The sequence below is a fragment of the Sebastes fasciatus genome, chromosome 4 (genome assembly GCF_043250625.1).
Source record: "Sebastes fasciatus isolate fSebFas1 chromosome 4, fSebFas1.pri, whole genome shotgun sequence".
Taxonomy (NCBI): domain Eukaryota; kingdom Metazoa; phylum Chordata; class Actinopteri; order Perciformes; family Sebastidae; genus Sebastes; species Sebastes fasciatus.
In genome coordinates, this window is record NC_133798.1 from 16,184,963 (window position 1) to 16,202,364 (window position 17,402).

Genomic DNA, 17,402 nt, shown 5'->3' on the forward strand with positions numbered 1-17,402 from the left:
GATCGCTGCAGTCCTAATGGTAAAACCCACCACTCCTGATCTCCCTGCGACTCCCTGACACCGTCCATACCTGCACGGGTTACGGATAAGTCGCCTCAAGCCCTACCCGCAGCCCGTTTGTATTTTCTGGATTTTTTTTTTTTTTTCTTGCAGCAGCAGCAGCAGCTTCCCATCCGCTTTTTAAAGGGTAAAGTGCCTCCAGGGTGTAATTTGGGACCTGTAAGCCGCGTTTGGTGCCTTCCCACTGTGAATGCCTGACCAGATTTTATTGCAGTAAGATTAATACGCCCATCAGCGGTGAACTGAAGTCACACACTTCTCATTATGGCCAATGCTTTTTGGCTTCTCAACTTTCTTTCTTTTTTTTTGTTCTTTCTCTATCACACTTTTTTTTCACAAGGAGAGCCGAGTATTTGGCATCTCATTTCATGGATCTTCGTTCTGCTTTTTCAGGGTGGATGTGGGTCGACATATGCAGGAGTCCACTGGGGGGGATAGCAAAAGGGAGAGAGAGAGTGGGAGAGATCAAAGTCTGTCATATCAGCTGTGTGAGTCAGCCTACCGACATCGTGAAGACATCCTCCCAGACGCGAGAAAATGTCATCAAAAACGCTGGCATTATAGACAGTGTCATCTATTTTTAAATAGGGAGTCAAGTAGAGGCTTATGTCACCCTCCAATAATAGTACACCACTGATCCATCTATAAAGAAGCTTATAACTTGCTTAGTGGTACTGTGAAATATTAATGCTTTATTTGAGGATGCGGTCAAAAGTTTCCCTTTGACAGGGAAAGGCTGTCAGAGCTGTCAGTCAGAGGAAACAGACAAGACAGGAGGAGGGTACAGTTTGCATGCTCTAATGAACAGGAACTTATTAGCGGCAGTATGTCTATTACTGTCCCGCTTGCCTCCCCTGTTTCATTAGCTGCTTATCACGCCCGTTAGTGTCTTCTTTAATACTTCACATTTTGATTAGCATATGATCCAAGGGGAAAGACGGAAAAAAATCATTTTATTAGTGTCAATTACTGCTACAAATGACAATTTCACTGCCTAAATTGTAATTTCACGTTTCCTCCCTGTCAAAGAACAATGGCTGTGTAATTACGGTAATGAGAAGTGCAACAGAAAAAAAATTAATTATTCACAATCCTCTTCCTTCCTTGTTCTTTTTTAACTTTGCCACGTCTGTTTGCTTGTCATCTGGCTGTGGCTGTGTTAATCATCCTGCATGGGGAACATGGGGTTCTGCGTGTCTCACAAGTGATGTGTTTGGGTGCAGGAGTCCTAGAGCATGGCATGCATGAATGATGTAAAAAAAACAAAAACAAAAAACCTTTTCACCTGCACAATGTCCAAGAGCTTGAGTGTGGATCTCTCCTCCGCCCGTAGGTGACACTGTTGTCTCATATACTGCTGAGGATCTTCTGAAAGCAAGGTTATGTGATGACTGAACAACACAGATGTGATATGAGAATATGTAGGCGATGAAACATGCTTCCTGACAGCTACTGACTGCGGTGCCAATGGATGGCACTACCCATATAGGTTACAGTAACCTACATACACTATCTCGCAACTCCCTGAGGGGAATATCACAGAGGTGTAATGAGAGAGGAAGAGAGATGAGAGACGAGAAGGAGGTTCAGTGCAGGACCAGTTTGTTGTGACACACAGCCTATAATGCACTATGGCGTTGCCACAGCCAGTGGCCTTCCTTTAGCGTTTCATCTATGTACATACCACCGACACAGACTGCAGGTACAATACATCAATGAAACATCCTAGTCTTTCAAAACAAGACACTGAAACCTACAATCATTTATTTGCTGAGAACGTATTGTTGTTATGAGGAAATAACGTGGTTGTGTGGTTTGCACTTTGTCCCTCTAAGTCATTAATAATTAAAGGTGCTATGATGAATATTTTTATATTAACAATGGATCAAACTAATTGAAAAGGGCTCATGCGTGTGACAAACCCACAGATAATTATCACTTGACTTTGCAGTTCCTCTTGGCTCTATAGAGCGGAGCTATCAACAATGCGACTGATTGTTTTTGGTTCCCCAACTTGACTGTTTTGGTTCCCTCTCACCGCTCTCATCATCAGTCAAATATGCATGCAGCTGTTTTCAGCTAAAACAAAAAGCTCTAAAACTCACTGTATGCTACCAAACAGCAGAGGTTGGAGCTAGATGTTGAACACAGTGGAGCTTTTAGCAGCTAAAGATCCAGATATTTCACTTAGTAGTTGGTTAGAGAGTATAACAGAGCAAAAAGAAGAGTGAATATTAGAAAGTTTAATCCAAATTAATGCTAATGTTCAACCATTGGGTCTGAAAAGTGAAGCCAATGCTGAAATGCCTTAAACTTGCATTCTCTCTAATAGCCAGCAGGGGGCGACTCCTCTGGTAGAAAAAAGAAATCTGATTGTAAAGAAGTATATGAGAAAATGACCCTACTTCTCACTTGATTTATTACCTCAGTAAACTTTATAAACATGAGTTTATGGTCTCAATCGCTAGTTTCAAGTCTTCTTCAGTACAGCATGATGTTCATTTAGTAAATTATGGTCCCATTTAGAGTCAAATAGACCATAAAGCAGGGTATGCTTTATGGCGTGGCTACCTTGTGATTGACAGGTCGCTACCACGACGTTGTCCGGTCTGGGAGTTGTCTTACAACTTTAACCCTTTCTCACAGTGTGTTTTCAGTTCATCAAAGTTAATTGTAACATTTTGGTCGCCTAAAAATGTCTTATTCAGCATTCAGTTGTATTTAGCTTCACCCTCTTGTGTCACGTCTGGTTGCAAAGAACCAAGATGGCGACGGCCAAAACTCCGAACTCGAGGCTTCAAAACCGTAGTCCACAAACCAATAGGTGTCGTCACGGTGACTATGTCAACTTCTTATATACAGTCTGTGTTGGACTGCTGGATGCAAATAATTAACAAACAAGTTCACCATATTAACATTAAAAATATTGTTATTCACACTCTTGCTTATATTTTCACTCTTTATATTACGTGAAATTATTCTGTAGTTGGACAAATTGGCATATTATTCACATTGACATAAGTGAAAGAGGTATTCTGTCCCTGAAAATCACTGGGTATTCATTGTTAATACAAACCATCAATCATTTAACCTTAAAAAAGATTTACAGATTTATCATTGAATGTTGCCTTTATCTGAATTACTAAAACTACATACTGTATCAGTTAATATGTATGTAATGGTATGTAGCCTATCCACTTTTTTAATTTTTTTTTCAAATAGGTCACTTAAAGTGCTTTTAAATAATCAGCATTAAAGACTACAGAAAAATTCATTTGTTATAGGGCTTTATTTGTTCCTCCCAAGATTTAAAATACTTCCTACTGTATGATTTCACTCTTATGGAGACTTCATGAAGATAATAAAACAGGATTTGTATTTTGAAATTTGTATAAGATCAGCAGAATTTAAGGGTACAACAAGGCTGAGATGCCAGTCAGTACATACACTTCTAGATCTTGATAGACGATCTGCTAGGAAACAATTTAGATGTTTATCTTGCATAAATACCAGTATCTGACAAGATAAGAGCGAGAGCAATGCAAGTGTACTGGCCACCGTTTGGGTGAAATGAAAAGAGAGTGGCAGTGAAACGGACATTAAAGTACACGAGCTGTCTGATTGTGTAATTAGCCGGGCGTTGGCAAGGCTTATGGGTATAGCAGTTGCCATGGAAACATACAGTATGCATGGCATCTTTGTCCACCCCTCACAAAATATCACCCATGTTTGGTTCAGGTTGTCGGCAATCAAGAGCTGAATGAAATGTGACGAGCGGCTAAATTTGGAAACATCAGTTGTTGAACCAGAATATCACGTGAGCAGCAGCTCTGAAGGTTGAGCCATACTGTCAGCTAACCACCTGGGCTCATATTCTGGTCTCAGTGAATTAACTGCTGTGCCTTCAGAGCTGTCAACCTTTTCCTGAAATTACTAAATACCCCTCGCTGTGTGCATATGACTCTGGTAGTATGATAATTCAGGGAAACCACATGTTTGAGGGCAGATTAATCAATTTTGACCCTCTCCTGCTGAGTCAAAGCTGCTGATATACTGTAGGATAATTTTACAGTTTCACACTCGTTACAGGTGGATATGAACACGGGCAAATAACAGAAATATGAAAGCAGCAGGTTCCCATGATAATGAGGTGTAATATTTGTCATATTTGATTGGGGGAAAGAAAGTGGGGAGCATGGTTTTGCGTTTCTGTGTGAGTTGTAGGCTAGTAACGGCCATATTGTAGGAAAATCTGTTCACACAGTTGCATTGTGGGCACTCTACTCCCATCTGGGGGACCTGAACAGCTCAACATGATTGAATGCCCAAGACAAATTTATCCTAAGGGAAATAAAGGTTTATCTAATCTAATCTAATCTAATCTAAAGGATAGGTTCGGATTTGTTTTCTAAGTCTACATACTCACATGCCCATATCTATTGTAAGAGTTATTGATCGCTGTTATCATTCCACCTGCCCATACTGTCAAGTATGAACTGGTTCCTATAGTGTGACTCTAATGTGACAGGTCCACAGTCTTTGTTGTTAAGGCATTCTGAAGTTCAGCTGTTGTCCCTTTATGTTACACACCCTTAAATTTCACGTCACCTCGCCTCTCAAACAGCTGTCACAGCTGGCCTATTATTAACAGACCTGTACGGCCTGTTATTAATAGGCTCTAGCCTATTTTATGTTTCCTGCATGCTGTTACATGCATGTCATGTCCCACTCTCCCCTTAGGTTATGTTTTCCTTGTTTCCAGTGTTCAGTCATCATTTACTGTTATATTTTGCTATACTCACCTTTGTCTCTTGTTTCAGATACTTCCCTTTCTGCCCTTGTGTGTTTCCAACCTGTGTGAGCCCCGCCCTGATTGTTTTCACTTGTCCTTCATTAGCCCTGCTGTCACCTGTCCCCCATTATCACCCTCCTTTCATTGGCTATTTAGTCTGTGTCCTCCCCTGTGCCAGTTTGTCTCATCAGTGAGCGGTCCAGCTGTAAGTTCCTTGTGTTTTTCCTTGTTTTTTCCTGTTGTTTTTCGGATCAGTCTTCAGTTACCTTTACTCAGATCTTGCCTAGTGTTTTTGAATTCCTAGATGCTAATTCTAGCTACAACATAGTAGCTAAAGGAGGATGGCACACATCCAGTGTAATAATGTTACAAACAGAATAGTCAGGCTTACTTACTGTTGACGTTTCAGTAGAAATTTGGCAATCTTGCTCCTATGTTAGGCTGCTACTTCAGTAGCATTGCTGTCGTTGGACAGGTGGACAGTTGTAAAAATGTAGGCAAACTCTGCTTATTTATGAAACAGTTATGCTGCTTTCACATGGAATCAGGCAGATGGTACACTACAAACCACATATCATGTTATTGGACAGAAGAGCAGGACGGTAAAAGTAGGTGAGGCCGGGCAGAGAGAACCAGCATCGGTAATGTTAGACAACATTGCCGTCCAAAGTTACAATATTTTTGCTTTTTGCCGCGACGTTCCTACAACCAGATGTTACGTAGCTCCCTCACACCGGAGAAAACTGTTTAGGTTTTTATAGCTACATGCTATAAATACTAGATATTACCAGAATAATTACACAAAATGGTCGACACAAAATTATGTTATTTAATATAATTTATTCCATCACCATAGCAATATATTGTCATATGTATTTTGTTTTGCCATCCTGCCATTCCATCAAAGTGTTTATTTGTTTTTCCAGTGCTGTCCAGAAGGTGTTGTCCTTCTGCTGTCTACCGTCTGCCTGATTCCATGTAAGTGCAGCATTACATACAGTGACATTTGTGGCTTTACGGGATCATGCCATTATTGTTTTTGTGGTCAGTATTTTTTTTTTTTAACAGTTAAGACTTTAAAAGAAATGCATTGGCTGTGTAAAGATATAGAGGAGTAATGTATACCTGAGCAGAGAATGAAGTCGCTCCCCCTCTATGTGTGTTGTAATCCCATCTTCTCTGTTGTTTGTCTACATAGCCGGGCCGGCCACGCGTGCCTTTTTAGTGCATTTGAGCGTGCCCCACTGGCTAGCTCTCGGCCGCCGCTCTGCACTGCTCTCTTACGGCGGTTACAGCTAATAACGCCATCCCGACCGATGGTGTCATCGTGGAAGCGTGGCACCCACCCTCCAGTTCCCCCTCAGGTAAACATTTATTTCTGTCAGAACTGTTGCCGTGTTTGCACTGTTAGCACCGTTAGCTCTGAGCCGCCGGCTAAGCCTTCGCCATGTTGAGAGCCGTGTGGATATGATATAGATATGCTCTGAATAGAGAACCTTTAATGATACAAAATAAACAAAAGAGAAAAGATAATATTCATACAGGACTGGACTTAGTATCCATCAATAACTGCAAATGCTCAAGACTGAGCTGTGCAGTTACAGTGACCCCTCCTGCTGACCATCATTACCTCATCAGTGCACACTTTTCGCTGACCTATTCCGCTACACAAGCAGCCAGCGACGGATGATGGAGTGAGAGGCAGACAGAAAGTGATGAGGGGAGGGATAAAACGGAGTGGTGTTCCAGGACATGTGAATAACACATTGGATTTTTAAAAGTGAGCAATGTCTCAGCCCTCCAGCCTGCCATCCTATGCCTTTCCCTTTCTTTTTGGCTCACTCTCCGTCTCTCTCTCTCTCTCTCTATCTCCATTATGAAGTTAATAGGTTCTCAGCGGGGAAATTTAAACTGTAATTTGAAAGCTTTTCTGAACAACTTTGACAGTCTAAAAGTGGCACACTATGCCACCTGCAGAGCGAACAAACGAGGGGAAAGAAGGAGGATGTGTGAAACGGTATAGAAAGAAATGAGCGAGTGAGGGGAGGAGAGCAACAATTAGCATTCCTGAGGCTGCATGTGTAACTAATTACGTGTGAGCATTGTGACAGGGAGGCTGTTGAGTGCAGTAATGGGATCCCTGCTGCTTAATGAACATGTCACAAGCTTTTGTCTGAGCTGAAGGAAAGAGACAATGCTTGATGACCAGTAGGTATCCTGCAGAGGTTGTGCAGGTTGCATGTGTTTTTGTGCGTTGCGTCCCTTTTGTGTGTCTGCATGCCTTCGAGACTGTTGGCTAAGGTGAGTGGTACGCGATTGCACAATCTCCTGGAGAGAACAGACATTCTCTCTTGCATTAACATTATTACATTCCGCATATTGTTTTCTAGTGTTCGGTAGTTACAGTATCAACTGTTGCATTAGGGCTTTTTAGATTCATGTAGCTCTGTATAAAAAAGTTATTCTGGACAATCACTGAAACACTAAGAAAATATCGATGAAAACTTTTTTTAATGGTGCACATTGCTCAGGCATCTATACAGAAAAAGGAGAAGGTAATGAGTTGTGTATAGATCTAAATCTTGAAGTCTACAGAGAAATTCAGACTTCTAATCTTTGCCTATATGAATAATGATTGTTAATCATTGTTCTTCCAAAAGCCCCCCCTCGCTGGCTCTGTTTTAATCGATAATGGTTGCAGTGTTTGCGTGCACAATATTAGTGTCTAGTAGTCAGCAGTTATTTGGTATGTGGGATCTCCTACATGGCATTACGTGGTTGAAACAAATAAAACATAACAGAATTGTTAATTTGGTCAATTTTAGCCACGCTAACCGCATGGCTTTAGGCATGGAAACGTTGGTCTGTTGGTCAGTTGGTTAGTCCAGCACTTTGGTCTAGAGCAGTGGGCAACCTCCGGGTCTGAAAAGTGAAGCCAATTCAGAAGTGCCTTAAACTTGTATTCTATTTAGTAGCCAGCAGGGGGCGTCAAAGCTGCTCTCTACCGACTGAAAGACCCAAGACATGATGGGAAACGCTGGCTGTCGCCTGATCAAAGAGCTGATTGGCTCTTAGTTTTGACAACAAACACCAAGTGTTGTTGTCATGCCTAATTTTGTGAATAATTGTAATATTTAACACTAGATTGTAGGCTATTAGGCTCATGTTGTGCAATGAAGGTACAAACATCTTGTGTGGTTGATAATAATAATAATAATAAAGGTTATTTATAAGCACCTGCAGAAAATGAGCAATTACAAAGTGCATTACAAGGCAGACTAGAGGCAGGAGAGAATACAATGCCAGATACACACACTTTTCCACATATATTTACTAACAAATATAAATAAATTTGACCGTGGTCTTCAAACTAAGTATCCTATATATCGGATCTAATAGGATGTAACTATTTCTGTGACTTCCAGTAAATTCTTGAAGGCCGCTGGAAACTGTCCGACTTGACAGCAGCTCTTTGTCACCGCCTCCTGCTGCTGCCGCCTGATCTCGTCTTCTTTCCAGGCGAGACGCAGTTCATCTCGAACGAGCCAAAAGGATGACGTCACAGTGACTACGTCCACTTGTTATTTACAGTCTACAGGCTAGACAGAAATATCTCAGCAACTACTGGAATGCCATGAATTTTTCTGACAGACATGAAAGCATGTCACGGTTCTCACTTATCTGGTGGAATATCTCGACATTTATGAGATGGACTGGCAAAGGATTTGTACACTCATTGTTTCCAGTGGGGGACATTTGTGTTTTTGAACTATTGGTTAGATTGCCACGACAGACGTTCGAAGTCTGACTCATAACGTGATATGTCCCTTAATCATCATCAGGTCAAATCTTAATTAATGTCAGCTACAGCTATATTAGTGTTTAGTGTTAATTAGCAAGTTAGCAAGCTAAAAGTAAACATAACTGCCAAACATCTGCATGTTAGCATTTTATCGTTCGTAGTGATGAACCTACAAAAAAATATCACCCAAAACTGCAGTTCCCCCAGGCCAGTGCCTTGCTTGGAATGAAAAAATAATAAAAAACAAGCCTTAATGTTTTAATGTGAAATGATAAAAACTGAAAACATCAGACACATTTATCAAACATTTGAAAGCAAATCAGTTACATATTTTATTGAATCAGTGCGGTTACCAAATCTAGCCGTTTAAAAGAACATCATCCCTGAGGAGAAATGCTGCTAATCTACATTTCCAAAGTATGACAAGTCCTCTTATAAGGTAAATATACAATGTGGAGAAGCTCCTCAAATACAATTAAGTCGCCATAATCACTTTCTTGAGACGACAGCGAGAAGAGAAAGATTAATGGTGTGGAAGAGGGAGGGGACGTATTCTTCGCCATCTTGCCCCCTCTCGCTCACTTCCTTTCAGCCCCTCGTCCTTTTGAACAGCTGAAAAGTCTGAGATATTATTGGAGCTAATCAGAGTCGAATGAGGAAAGCGCTGAGGTGAGACAGCAGAAATTACCTCCCTCCTCGGCCTGCCTGTTCTCCGTGCCCTCTCTCGCTGAGCCTCTGTCCACATGTTCTCTGATAGAGGCGGTGGAGATAAAGGTGGAGGGAGTAGGTGGCGGTGGGGGTGCGGCTGAGGTGTATAGGTGCAGTCAAGAGGGCTGAAATGACTCTCTAATACAATGAAGCGAGAATGAAAAGAAACAAAGGTTATGATAGAGGGTGATTAAGACTTAATATAATTGAATTTTGTTTTCTTTGTTGTCCAGATGGTGGCAGTTATTGTGGCAAAGCCCCTTCTAACCAACATACCACAAAATGTACGATAACCAGTAATCATGTACGACATCCCCTCACATAATGACGAGACATGGCATGTGGTTTCAATCCTCAATTAGGCTTGGTTATGGAGGTATCGTTTCTGTCTACGCATAGCTGAAAATGGATCACAGCCTCCACTGGGTTGGGGGTGGATGTCCAGAGGAAGAGGATGACAGGTGGGAAATAATTGAGCCTGTGCACCCTGGCAGATCTCCCAGTGCCAGGTAGAGTCAGCAACCTCCCACATGCCTGTAAGTAAAAACACCGCAAGATTTCCCCCCTTTATCGCATCCATCACATCAGCAGTTACAGCAAATCTTAACTTCCTCATTCCTTCCTCGAAGATGTTGTTTCCTCATTCCCTCGAGTTGTGTGCTTCCGCCGCCGTCCTCCCTCTCAGCAGAGGCTCTCTGATGCTCGGGGAATAATAAGCGGAGTGAGACCGGAGCAGTAAAACTGGATAAAGGGGGCTGCATTTTTAGGTCTGAAAGCTGATCACAGAGGGGTTACATGAAAGAAGTTTGTGGAAGTTCGCTAATTGGAAGTTGCTGACAGGAGGAGTCCGAACCCAAGAAAAATGAAGCGACTTCAGACGGCTGTTTGTGGTGTTTATTTTGTCGTTTATTGACCGGCTGTTGCATAACAGCAAGGGGTGTTTGCTTGACATAAGTTTGAGAGTAGACAGAGAAGATGACACACCAATCCCACACAAACAATCACGTGTACCAGTAAACTATCGCCTCTTCAGTGTCTGTCACCTCAGAGGATGATCACCAGCTTTAAACAAAGCAGTGACAGCCCCTCTGCCCGTTCTCATTGTCCCTGCCGGCAGCCCACTTCTCCCGCTGTCCCCTTGCATTATCTCTTTACACATGGCACTCCTAGCCTACGGACGGACAAGAGGGCTTAAAAGGTTCATTAGGGTTTATTTTTGTTCTTTTCGTGGTCCGCCTATGGAGTGTTGTGGTGCCTCGCGCAGCAGGGCTGACCCCCGCGGTTCAAACGCTCTAACAGCCCATAAACAGACGAGGCCTGCACATGACAACCCGCTACCGCCCGGGCTCCGTCACATGCAACTCACCAAAAAAGCCCTTTAAATAGGTGTCTGGGGTGTCATCGTCTCTGAGGGCTGCCTTATGGGGAGGTGTATAATAAAACCAAGACTATAAACCTGAATGTAAGTGGCACAGCCTTGCCTGTGGCGCATGCTGCAACTTTTGAGCAGCAGCAGCAGAATGCGGGCTGTGTTAGTTGTAAGAGAGAGGGTTGGGGGGGGGGTTAGAGAGAGAGGAGGGATGAGAGTAATGAAAGAGAGGCTTTATGACATTAAGAGATGAAGGCAGTAAATCAGCATTAATGCCAGACTGATGCATTCTTCATGCATGCTAATGTTTTTCTCATTATTGTAAGGTTGTCCACCTGTGGCTGATGTGCTGTATGGTAGATTATTACTGTACTGTATGATATGTGCATTTAAATATACTTTTGAAAATGTGTATGAACATTGAAAGGGACTGTATGTAAGTTTTTACACATATAAAACATTTTTTATGTTTTTTTTCAATCCAACAGATGTGACGTCATGTGTGTCGCAAAGGCCTTTTTGTTTCAGCTCCGCCACAGGGCTAACATCTGGTAAGAAATGGAGTCCGCTAACGCCAACAAACGACTAGCCCCCCACCACAACTTAGACTCCAACACAAACTCCACAGAAGCACAAAAAATCCAAAGTTATATCTAGTGAAGCCCGTCTTGCAAAATGTGACCGATGTTGGGGGGGAACTCAACCCGGTCTCACTCCCAACTCGTCAAACACCGCCGATTAGGCTTTTATGTAACTCTATGTAAACCCACCCGTGGCGTTATTCGACGGTCAGAGCAAGCGACGTATTATTAATGTGAAAGTCCACTAAGGGCGGGACAGAGGGGTCAAACAAACACAAGACTTTCAACCATGAGACCGGTGTTCATGTCCCGTGTGAAACTAAAAGTAACAATGACTTATTTTGTCACGTCATTAGTCACGTGACTCCTTTGTTTTGTCATTTCCTTGAGTCACGTCAGTCTTTAGTCACGTAAGTCGAGTCAGTGACGTTAACGTAAACCCTGACTGTTTCCTAACCCTAACTCAGTGGTTGTGTTGCCTAAACCTAACTTCCTGTGAAAACAAAAGTTTATTTTGAAGGGACATTAAGCATGTAACAAGCGTATCTTGACACGCTGTCCCCGGTCCATCCAAAAGTAACGCAAGAGGGGCACCACGTGCGTCGGTCTCTGATGCCGAGGGGGTACTGACCAATGGCCGGTATTTGACAAGTTGGGAGTGAGAGAGGTGTTGGAAATCTAGGATCAACATCGGCCCAGACTTCGATTCATGGAGGAACCTTTGTTTCGTTTTAGGTATCAGAACAGACCGGTAAGCTCACATTACTGCCAAGCAGGTGAAATATTCAGTGATACAGTGGTTTTAGCTGGCTAATGTTGTGAACATTAATCAACATGATCATCACGGTCAGTCTCGCGTGCGTCGCCTCACTGTTTTGACCGATGCTCGCTCGCGTCTACGCAGTGCGAACACGAGCTTGAGCAACAGGACGCTGACTGTTGTTCAGTCAACGGCCAGAGGTGTCACTGTTAACAAGCTATTTCTGATTCTTACATCCAGCCCCTTTTATTTGAACACACCACTGATTGATCCTGTCTACCTGAACCTCAGAAGTCTTGATCGTTAGTCTCGAACCGCTGAGTTATTTTCTCTCTCTCTCTGAGGTTTACTTAGTTTAAGGTTGTGTTCCACCGCAGTCGGAGTACTTGGCAGTTCTCGCAGTCTGGCCAATAATGATGTTTGCTGTGTTCACAGTGTTGAGGGAAAAGATAGCCTGCCTGACTTTGTATTTTTATTTTTTTTAAAAGACTTGTTTTCCATCAGCTATAAGTGTGTACAGCAGTTTGATCCAGGGAGAAGAATGGCCAAGAGCCATCTGCCAAAACCAGAACATCACAAGCAGCTGTTGTGCTTTTATGCATATGTTGACTTTTTTTTTTTCAACATAATGTTGTTGATGTCTTGACCCTCGCATCCAGATGGAAGCATTCAAGTAGCTGGGAAAATAATAAATAAGGGAATGGAGGCTATTCAAAGTCCTCCCGCTGATTTATGAATGCAAATGCTGTAAAAAAAAAGGGCTGGTGTAGGGATTTAACGAGCTTCGTGTTCCGTGTATCTGCGGAGGACGAATGACTGATGCGGTTATTTTTCCCTTCATATCTCCTTTCTCCATGATGTGTAATGGTGATGGCGAGGGGGGAGAAAGGGGTGAGGGAATGATGCACTGCGTTGCACAACTGGTGGCAGATCTTGTTCTCTTTCAACTGCCGCCTCGTAGCGTATTGTTAACCATCACATAGCTGTATTTGTGGTTCTTTCACCATATCTACGTAATGACCACTTTCCTGCAAAGGGTCCCTGTGAGAGTCATTATCCCTGATCCGATCGTCGATGACAGGGAAAGGGGATGGAGAGAGGACGGATGTAAGATGACAGGCGCCGTGCTTTCTGATGTCCCCCCTCATGTCTCCAGGGGGAAGACTCACAGCCCCCGCTCCATACAAAGAATCCACAGAGCAACAAAAGTAATCAGGCCTCTTCAGCGTCAAACTCAAGGATTATGTTTTCTTTTTCTGGGAAGACACATATTTACTCATTGATGTGCATGCTCCTTGAAGAGCATGCAGCCTACCAGTTGTGTACAAGATAACATCCAGGTCACTAGGGTTTAGAGGAAAAGCCTCCTCCACACGCCACATGCTCCATGACATTTGGATGTGATTTTTTCTATTGTGGAGCCATTACTTGACCCAAGGGCTGCGTGCATGACGCAAGGCTTTGTTTTGGCTTTTGTATGAATCCGCATGCAGCAGTTCCTTTTTCTTTGTAGGTATCAAAGAGCACACATACGTGCTTAATTCAGATGTTGTATGATGGCCGTGACAGAACACAATATGATATTTGCAATGCAGTTTGTATAAAAGACCATACTTTTTCATGTATATGTATTTTTTATGGTAAGTTAATAATGACACATCCTCACATTTAACTCACAAAATGTAACCTTGTATCCTATTAATTATGTACATAGTTCACTAATCTGCATTAGGGAGTTAAATTCACTGAAACATGTAATGCCAGGAATACATTTAAAGGAACAACGTGGGAATCTATTAGCAGAAATGGAATATAATATTCATAACTATCGCTGTGTCTCAATTTCCGTATTTACGCTTGCTATTTTGAGTGCATAAGTGCGTTCACACTGAGAAGTATGGCAAAATGCAGTACACTCTATGTACCCGGATTTTGTACTCAAAACGGTCAAAACGCTGAATGTGGAACGCTGGATGCTTCTCACCCTCAACGGTCGCTTATCTTTGCTTTGTTGCAGAAAGGGAGGGTCCACCAACCTATCTCAAACTTGTGAAAATGGCGGGCGATGAAGCTGCAGCAGTTGCGATTGAAACGGCGAACACTGAACTATACAAATTGAAGTGTTTTCATGTGGATTTCTTTTCACAAGTACCACTATACTGTAGTCGGGTAGAAATCATTATTGGGTTAATTTATCCATCTGAATTGAATTACTGACGATACGACGGATTGTCCGTGGTTGATGGATCTATCGCGCTTCCGGCATGTGCACAACAGCCCTGTGCGATTTGAGACAACACTACCCTGTCTAAATTCACACACTACACAAGTAAGTACATAGTGTGCACAGTGTACTACATGGGAGTGTACTAACGGAAGTATCCGATTTGAGACACAGCTTATGTTTTCATTGGTGTATAATCACCTGAAACTAAGAATCATTGTGTTTTCGTTAGCTTAGAATCAGCCCTTCATATCTACATAGGGAACAGGTCCTCTTCACGGAATCCGCCATGTTGCTCTACCATGTTTCTACAGGAGCCCAAATGGGCAGACCAAACACTGGCTTTAGAGAGAGCCTTTCGCATTTTTACGTCACCTGAAGGCCACCGTAGTTCTCTGACAAAGTAGTGTTGGTTTTGTACTTGGCGGCTCACGGTACCGCAGTTTCGAAAGGGACGAGTGAGCAGAGGGGTATTCAGTTAGTGACAATCTGTAACCACGCCGCTAGATGCCACCAAATCCTACACACTGTACCTTTAAAGGCAGGAAGTAAGGTGATGGTCATACAGTGTAGTGCAGTAGGTAAGTGCGGGGAGTTAGATGAAGGAACAGTGTTAAACTGATAAGACAGGTTTGTATCCATACTAGAAGTACTACGGTATTTCCCTAATCTTGACCAAGTGGTTTAAGTTGCATTAAATGAACCATACCCTAATCATGTTTTATTAGACATGTGCAGACTTTATAGCAATAAATGTCAGCGGGGAAGATTTAGCAGGCTATATGCTCAGTAAGACCATTCTGTTTGATAAATTGATAAAAAATGTCATCTGAAAGGCATCGTCTCACCCAAAATGTATTCTGCTGATGCAAACTAGTTGCATATGAATGTAAATTCATCGGAGATAAGACTGGAGGAATTATGCCACACTTGAGTGTACAGCTGGATATGTTTGCGTATGAATTAGCTAAAATACTTTTGCCTTGTTTTCTTTTTACAGCTGGCTGAGTGGCTCTGCTGTAGGGAGCCATGTTGTCTTATATCAGGCTGCACAGCCAGGCTGTGCCTGCTGACTCTGTGCTTTGTCAAAGTGGCTCTGTATTTAATGCCATTCTCTATAGTCAGGTAATCTGCCACTCTTTTCTGTTTCTTTAAGGGCCACATAGCTCTGCATTCTGCTCTGTGCTTTTTCCTCAAATGAGTGTTGGGGTTTTGTTAAACTGTGGTAATTTGGTTCAGTCTCATTGGTTTGAGGGTCCTACCGAAGCACAAAAAGTGAACTGGTGTCAGGAACAGGAGGCTTTTTATTTCCCTACTCCTCTCTTGGCTTTGTAAAGTTTTGTAGTGACAGGAATGAGGGTTTCTGGGTTTGACATGTAGCCATTTTTGCCCATATTTGTTTGAGTAAATAATGGATATGTGCTCAATACATCTCTATTAGTCTGGATTATTTCTATGCATATGCAGAATTCCTTTGCAGAACTCTACAAAAAGAAAATATAGATAATTTATTAAAAAAAAGTAGCACGACAATACAAAGACATTTTGCGTGTCATGAGGACACATTTTAGGCTTATTGTGTGTCGCTTCTACATCAAGCAACAAAACCGCATAGTTAGATTTAGAAAAATGTCATGGTTGTGCTTAAAATAAGTAAAAAACATAAGGAAACTACATAACATAAGTACGAAAAACATCACTAAATCACATTTGTCACCAAAAAACATGTGACAAATGTTACTAATGTAACTTAAAAAACAAAACACCGGTCTCCTGGTTAAAAGTTGTGTGTTTGTTGGGCCCACCGCCTGCCATAAGAAGTCTTTCTCATTTTTTATCCTACATCACTAGCTCTGATCATAGTATATTTACGCAGATGTGTTTACATTGCAGTCAGTACAGACAACATGGCGTAGAAATGACATGCCAAACGCAAGAAAAAGGCGTTCTTATTAAACGCTAAATACCTTGCGCATTATCATGTCATTCATTCGCCTTTTCGTGCGAACGGGCTGGACATAAAGATTAATAAGTCTCAGAAAGAAACTGAAGCACTTTTTCTTTAACTGAACGTTTCAACACTTTGTGCATCTTTTGTGTCTTCTCAGGACATTTCAGCGCTGTGGGTCTGTATCATTTACTGCCTTCATGTGGTGATGATGATGCACATAGCATTGAAAATCAAAATGTGATCCTTTCACCCAATAAATTAGTTATAGAAAAAGTCACATGCTCCTTTCTCATTTCTACTTTTCTTTCTCTGAGGGCACAGAGAAGGAAAAGGATAGTAGACAGTCCACCGGCTTAAGCACTATAGTTACATTGATTGGTGAGTACGGCACGTTCATTCAGGATTGGTTCGATTTCATGTTACCACCGATTCAAACTTGAATTTGAATATAAATTGCACAGAATGACCTGCATGACTTCTCTGTTCCTTCAATGCTGGATGCAGCTCTCATTGCATCAGAGCTCCATTCAATAACATGCAGATGGTTGGAGTTTCAACAGCAATCCAATTTGAGTGTTAAAAGTATGGAATGTTTCCCTGAGATATGGTTCTTTTTAGGATGTCATTATTTTTGTAGTTTCTTTCTGTTTACTGCCACTAAACTTTTGCTTTCACATCTCTCTGCACCAATGCCAGACCTCATGCAATTTTTGTATTGATTCGTGTTGTGTGCTTGTGTGTGTGTGTGCGTGTGTGGACTGGGTAGATATAGCTCTCTATATCAGCCTTGTCATGTTTTAACTCTTATTTAAGTCCACGCCTGTCTGACTAGAGGAGAAAAAGCACAAGTTAGTGAAAGGTTACCTCATTCGGGAAAATGATGAAAATATACTGTAGTTAGAAGATATACATTATGAATACTCTGAGATTCGCCAGTGACAGGGCAATAACTCACAGCCTCAGAGAGATGGTGTTCAGGAGCTAAGCATCACGGGGCACTGTTTGCACACTGACCTGAAAATGTTTAATTACACGCTCGTTTTTGTCTCCTTGCTTGATAGCGAGCCATTATCTCGGACTGCGTTAAGAATCTGGAAATAACAACAATTCATTTGAATCACAACAAAACAAACATAATTAGCGGAGGAGGTAAGG